At 39.3% G+C, this 7,500-nt stretch overlaps 1 protein-coding gene across 2 annotated transcripts in view; it reads left to right on the top strand.

Moving 5' to 3' along the window:
- Window positions 1-7,500, top strand: part of LOC138039874 (coiled-coil domain-containing protein 93-like) — a 94,486-nt gene that overhangs the window by 86,409 nt on the left and 577 nt on the right. The window lies entirely within an intron of this gene.

Genomic DNA, 7,500 nt, shown 5'->3' with positions numbered 1-7,500 from the left:
TTAAAAACTATATATATATATCGTAAACAATAGGGGTCTGGAACCTAGACTGAGAAAAATGATCTGCAGCAGTACGTGTCTAGACATAATGAAAAGTAATAGCTAAAACAGCAATAACTTCTCACTACTAATATTTACATTAAGGGAAGGCTTTAGCTCTTGAATGAACAAAGTCTCTTTAACTTTACAGTGAAAGTCAGTTTTTCCGGACGCTAAAATGCTAAAATGGGATCATTTTTTTTGATCATAGTAACACTTTTAAGGGTGAGCATGGCAGAATTCAAGCCGGAGTGTGTAATCATTGATTCATTCATTGCTCGCTGTGTTCGGGAAATGAATCCGGGAACTCTAAATGTAAAATTTTAGAGCGAGCAACAATGTGGCAGTTAGACTTTTTTTGGAGGAAGTTTATACCGTTTTGACCCATTTCATCAGGGATGTAATAACTAGTCAGTGGTCGAATTTATACTAGAGACGATTAACTCGTGTAAGACGAATGATTCAAAACTGAACTACGGATATCAGATTTCCAGCATTTTCATTGGCTCGCCGGACACTGGCTATCACATTAGTTCATATACCTGCTGTACCTAATATGGTCAAAGAACACGTCAGCAATAAAAAAGAGCTGAAAACATTTTTGCAGCTCTGAGGAAAAATAGCCGACAAAAGCCGTTTTGGACGGAATTGACCGAGGCAAAAATCGATGCTTCAGTGGAAGAGTTGTTGATCCTGCGGAGTTTTTTAATAAAACAATTATTCTACTCGGGCTTGCTGGATATAAAATGATTATAACCAACGAGGCGCCGTTGGTCATCTATCACTTCATACCCAGCGCGCCCTCGTAGAATTAACAATTATTGGATGAGGTTGAGCATGATAGCGATAATTATCAAGGCCAATGCCGAAGCCGAAGGTTATTGTCTGTAGCTATGACGTAGGAGAAACAGAGGAAGCAAGAATTAGCTGCGTGCTTATAGCCAATCAAAATCGAGCTGGCGACACCAATGTATAATAATAGTAAATTATGGCTCGTGTTTTGCTTTATAATAGAGTTAAATTCCCAAAAGACTTTTTTCTCTATTGTTCTGTGCACCAACATGGCCGTTATGGCGTCAAGTAAAAACCATCTATTAGAGTACAATTTCACAGTTTTCACAAACAGGATTAAAGGGGCTATGTCACGTTATTTTAGGGTGTTTAGGGGGAACCTTTAAATAATACCGCGTTTTAAACTCGAAAATGGTAATATGGACATCTTCTACTGATAAAATAATTGTTACATCAAAAACAAGATGATTCTTTTCCTTTTACTGTATTTCTTTTGTTGTTCAACAGTTTTAAGAGGTTATTGCAATGTTTCATTCTACTTTTTGTGCATTTTGGGTGTCATGACACTACATTTTGCGTGACATAGGCCCTTTAAGCTTTGGAATGAATAAAGAGTTGAAAAATAATAATAATAAGAAGAAGAAGAAGAAGAAGAATAAGAATAATAATAATAATAACAATAATTTATATTGCGCTATTCAGCTACTCTTTCATAGCGCTTTACAATGAACAGATTGACATAGAACTTCAAAGCTAAAAAAAATAATAAAATACCGAGATAAATAGTTACAGAGCTTATATATTTATTGTACAAAAAATAAAAGTTAAAAAAGAAAAGAATTAAGTCTTCAAATGTCTTTTTAAAATAGCGATTGATGGAGATTTACGAATGCTAAGAGGCAAATTATTCCATTGCCTTGGCGCAGAAATGCTGAACGCTTAGTTTAGCCATTGGCACAGTGAGCATTTCTTGCCCACTGGAGCGTAAAGACCGAGAGCACTTACAATGGCTCAGGAGACTAGAAATGTAAGAGGGTGCTTTGCCATTGAGTGCTTTATGGACTAATAACAGGAGCTTACAAATAACACGTGAATGAACGGGAAGCCCGTGTAGCTTGAATCGTACTTCCTTGTTAACGTGACAATGCGAGCCGCCGTATTCTGAACACGCTGTAATCTACAAACTAAGTATTTTGGAATACCATATAAGAGTGAGTTACAATAGCCAAGCTTAGAGCTAATAAAAGCATGGATGAGAATTTAGTAGAGTCCAGGGTGAGATATTTGCGGATCTTTGATATATTCCTGAGATGATAATTTGCCTCACTACATATCTTTTTTACATGTTGTTCCATGCAAAAACAATTGTCCAAAATGACTCCTAAGTAACGTACAGACAAATTAGGTGCAATGAACTCATCACCGACCCGAACATATTCAAGAGTTGGACTATTTCGAAATTTGGAGCTAATAACAGCAAGTTCAGTTTTATCTTGGTTAAGTTTCAATAGGTTTTTGCACATCCAGAGGTCTATTTCTTCAACACGGCGCTCAATACGCAACTTTGCCTCATATAGATCAGCACAACAATTGGTGTTGAAGGAAATATATAGTTGCGTGTCGTCAGCGTACAGATGGTATAGTAAGTAATGCTTTTTGTTGATATCAGGAATCGGCGCAGTGTAGACAAGGTACAGCAGTGGGGCCCAGACCCCTGAGGCACCCCACGCAATAACGGTCGCCTTGATGACATGTCATCTTCTACATTAACAAACTGTTGGCGGGAGGTTAAGTAGGACTTAAACCAAGCCAATGCAGTTCCCTTCACCCCAAAACGGTTCGAGACTCGGGATATTAGTATTGCATGATCCACCGTAACAAATGCTGCTGAAACCGGGTCTAATGAGAGTAATATAACCGACTTGTTTTGATCCAAAGAACACAAGATGTCAGTATGTACTCTAAGTAGTGCTGTTTCAGTTGAATGAAATTCTTTGTATCCTGACTGAAACGTCTCGTCAAGATGGTTGGTCATGACATGTTTCGTCAGTTGAATTGCAACAGACTTTTCAACCAGCTTAGAAATAAACTTTAAATTTGAGATTGGCCGAAAGTTTGTGAACTGCTTGAAATCAGCACTTGGTTTTTTTAATGTCGGTAAAGGAGAAGCAATCTTTAGGGCATCAGGCATATAACCAGTTGACAATGACAAATTAACCATCCTGGTAAAAGTAGGTAGGAGTACAGGAAAACAATCCTTAAGTAGTGACTGATGCCGGCAGAAGATCAAGACAACAGGACTTGTTTAAAGGCTTATAAGCAAATTCCTTAACGTCATCTTGACTGACCTCTGGAAAGTTATTTAATTCAGCAACGTTGGTAAACAATTCATTATCATCCGCTGACGATAGATCTCTGTTTCTTGCCACAAGGGCAGTGTGAATCTTTTCAACTTTAGCAGTGAAAAAGTCAGCAAACGAATCAGCAAGTAAAGCATTGCTAAGAGAAGGTGGATATCGTGTCTCATGAGATTTCTGAATAAGCTTGTTTACAGTTCTAAACAGCACTCTTTGATCCGAGGAATGCTTATTAATTCATGATGTATAATAAGTAGATTTTAGTGAACTAATCAACTCGTTGACAACGCAACACTGATACTGGTACGCTTCCCTATCACTCTGTAGGCGTGTCTTCCGCCATTTTCTCTCTAAGCGACGTCTTTTCCGTTTTTCACTAGCAACTATTGGCGAATTATACGGTGCAAAAGGTCTTATTGTCACCAAACGCTTTTTAGCGGGGGCGTATTGATCCAACAACAATCTGGGACCATTATCATATTGAGCAACTGCACTATCCAAGTCAATGGGTTCTTCTTGAAATAGAGAAGAATTACGAACATCCTCGCGAAAGGAGTCAATATCCAATTTTCGAGTGCTAATAACTTTCTTCCTAAACTTAGGTTTTTTGAGAGATAAGTTACAGAATGCTGCAAGATGATCAGAGATCATCGAGTCATGGATCTTAACATTTTTTACAAGTTCCTCATTTAATCTTGTTATTAGCAGATCTAGGGTGTGGCCAGTTGCACGAGTTGGAGAAAACACGTGCTGTTTGAGATCAAAGGTTTCAAGAATTTCAATGAACTGCCTGGAAAGGGCGTTGTTAGAATTCTCCATATGAAAGTTTAGATCCCCAGCAATCATAAGACTAGCTAAGGGCTCAGATAAAACATGCTCTAGCAGTCTAGAACATTCCTCAAAACACAGTGTACACGACGGTTATTCAAAGAAAAACTTACACTTGCCACGTATCAACATTGTCCAAATCGATGTCTGATAACACTGCGTCGAAAAAAGCGTTGATCTCTCTCCAAAATCGTTTTTTTGGACGTCGAATAAGTTTCTGCCATACATTTTCTCACAGCGACTTGAAATGTTTGCCCCCTGGCGATCCCAGAACCCTTTGCGTATAAAGCACGGATCCAATTACTGGCAACTCATTCATTGAGTGTCGAAAAGGAATTGTTTTTTATTTGCTTCGCTGATTGGGTTTAAAAGTTTCAGCCGATCAGCCAATCGGAAGTAAAAGGTAATTCAATGCCGTGATGCGTTTCCCGCGCTGCACCTAACTGCTCTTCGTTCTGATTGGCGTATTTGATTTTCTGTAGCTGTTATTGGCTAAAGTGTTGACATTTGTTCGATAGTGGGGCATTCAGGTGAAGACCGTTGTACTGTTCAGGTTACATTTTCAAAATAGTTCCAGATAAATAAGCAGTAAACCTCCAGAGTTTTTACCGTTGTTTATCGCTTCTTTAGATTGAAAAGAAGAAGGTGGCCGAGAAGCAAAAGAGGGACACCTTAAACCAGCAATATCCGAAGTACCGGTAAGTTGAATTGTTTAATTTTTGTAGAGACTACATGGATTTTGATGACTTCGTCGAACTACTTCGGTACTTCTTTGTCAAACGACGCATTGCTTTCATTCGGAAGAAATAACAGACTACTTATCGGTAGACTATTTTAAGAATATACGAATTAATATATGGTAGAAAGTGGTGGTAAATGGTTTTACATTTTTCGTTTTAATTGCGCTTCCAAGAGGGAAAAAATGCTATTCCGTTGGCGCCGCAAACGGGATGCAGATCCCATCACCACACGCTTCTTGGATATTCCACCTGTTTTGCTGTTCCAGGGTATTCCCCCTTGAAAAAGCGCCCTCATATATCAACACTTGGGAGTTCAAGAAATGACTCTGTTCTGATTGGTTAAGAGAAATGCAATTTCCAGGTAACAGTGCAGAAAATATGCAATTCGCTGCAAAAGGAGGTAACAACCAAGCATTCTGATTTGTCAATGGTCAAATAAAGTCACACAAACAGCTAATCAAATCCGAGCCCAAGGTGGCGCAATTTTCAAGTGATTGCATGACACGCGTGCGTTGTTTCTACTCAATTACGGCAATGTTTGTCTCGAAATTTTCTCATGAATATTATTAATAAGTAATTACATAATTTTTCTCGTGCAAATTTGTATAGCAAATCGCATGATTTCGAGTGCAATTTGGAATAAATAAGCTCGAGTAATTCTTTTAAAAGACGCACCAAATTGCACGAACCGGAATTTGTGGTCATTGAAAGAATTTTACAAGTGCTTATTTAATCGAAATTGCACGAGAGGAGTCATGTGATTACGTATTCGTAATATACATGAAAAAATTCGAGATGGTTAAGCAGAAGCAACGCATACGCAGAAGCATACGGTGTCCAGGGCTCGCATTTGATTGGCTATCGATGCAACAATTTCACTTTTCAAATTCACTCTGTTTGGGATTAATTGACATGCTGTCAGCCAATCAACGCTCTTAAATTTTTTCGTGTATACTATTAGGGATAAATAAGCACACGTAAGTTTTTCAGACTACGAATTGCACTCGCCCTACGGGCTCGTGCTCTTACTTATCTCTTCCTCATTATATGGCTGCATCAAAATCCAATATTGCCAACGGATCTGTTTAAAATAAATTGGATAGTTTTTGCTGGAACGTTTGCTTCAGCTTTGAACAAACCGTTCAATTTGAGAGAAATCTGGATACTTTCCATCAAGCAATCAACTGTCAAGATAAATAAAAGCACCTACAATCCTGGTCAAACGTTGTTGGGAAGGTTGTGCGCATCACTTCACTTCACACCCAATCCGATTATTCTATTGGCTGAACTATTTGGGAAAGAGCATGCTCTTGTGGCCCCCTCCCCTATATTCAATGTTGATAAGGGGGGGAGGGGGGCTATCTAAAAAGTGACGCTACCTTCCCAACACTTTTGTCCAGGATTGTAATATTGGCCAATCAGGTTGCAGCTCTTTAATATCATTGCTATCAAACTGCTGTTTTCTCCAATTTGAAGGTTAAAGGGCCACCGACAACCAGTGTCCTTTGCGCGCCTTTGTTGTTGCTATTATCCGGGCAATCGAATCGGCCGGTTCGCTTCAGAAACATCCCGTGAAGAAGAACTTCTCCGAATTCGCTGTTCGATTTGTTTTTTAATCCAAACGCCTTCCTCCTTTCGTACCATAATCTTAAGGTTGAAGTAGTGAGCCAAATAACATGGCGCTTTTTCTTCCTCGGCGGGCGACCTTTCTTCACAGTTTTCATTTCGCTTTTAACACAAGCACAACACCTAAATAACGCCAAAAATACAATATTTAAACATTAAGGAAAATATTAACAAAGTTTGAAGCTACTGGGCATCCAAAACACGACGATGTGAGGCGATGGAATTTGACTTTTCAAGAAATACTAGTTTCTGTATTACAGAAAATGGCGCCGATAGCTTGCACGCCCGCAAAGACTTGTGGTTGTCAGTGGCCCTTTAACGCATGATTCTGCATGTGTATGATTTATTTTTTGAGTGTCAAATATTTGCCGTGTTCATCTGTTTTTGGAAGCTATATAATTAATTGGTAGCAAGACTATATGCTTTTCCAGTTTGGAAATAATTGGATTCAAAAAATTCGTCGGGCTACCAAATTGGATTAGATCTACGGGCTCGTCCGGTAGGCCTTGTCCAATTTGGCAGTCCGAGGAATTTTCTCATCCAGTTATTTCCAAATTGGACAAGATGTAGTCCTATTACATATACAAATTGCACTCGAAATCATTAGTCTACATGAAACTATTTTCACTGGGGACCATCGTGTACAAACGCCATTTATTCCCTTGAGATTTAAGTCGAAAATTTCCGTGCATCTCTTGTTACTACCATTTTGGTATAAAGAGGATTGTTTTATCCCGTTTATTTCTCTCTTTGGCTTTGAACGGACGTCGGGTGTTCGACCCTCCCACCTCCCCTCAGCGATGGCCAGCGTGTTGCCATGGCTCCCACTTCTTCCGCTTCCGGGCTCGCCTCTTTCCATAACTTACTTCTACTCGGGGCGTTTGTGAGTGAGGACTCCCAGTGATAATTTATTACTGCCTACACAAATAACCATACTTGACCAATTTTCGTGTATTTCTGCGCCATACGCTAACGACAACTACAAGCAACGACGTATCCTGTACTTCGGTAGTGGTGCATCCGAACTGTACCAGTAATCGGAAGGTCGTCGTAGGTTCGACTCCAGCAAAGGAGCACTCGGATTGTTTCCGAATATCACCGAATCATCATCGGAAAAA

The sequence above is a fragment of the Montipora capricornis genome, chromosome 1 (assembly GCF_036669925.1).
Source record: "Montipora capricornis isolate CH-2021 chromosome 1, ASM3666992v2, whole genome shotgun sequence".
NCBI classification, from domain to species: domain Eukaryota; kingdom Metazoa; phylum Cnidaria; class Anthozoa; order Scleractinia; family Acroporidae; genus Montipora; species Montipora capricornis.
The sequence above is the reverse complement of the archived record's forward strand: the minus strand, read 5'-3'. Positions and strand labels throughout refer to the sequence as shown.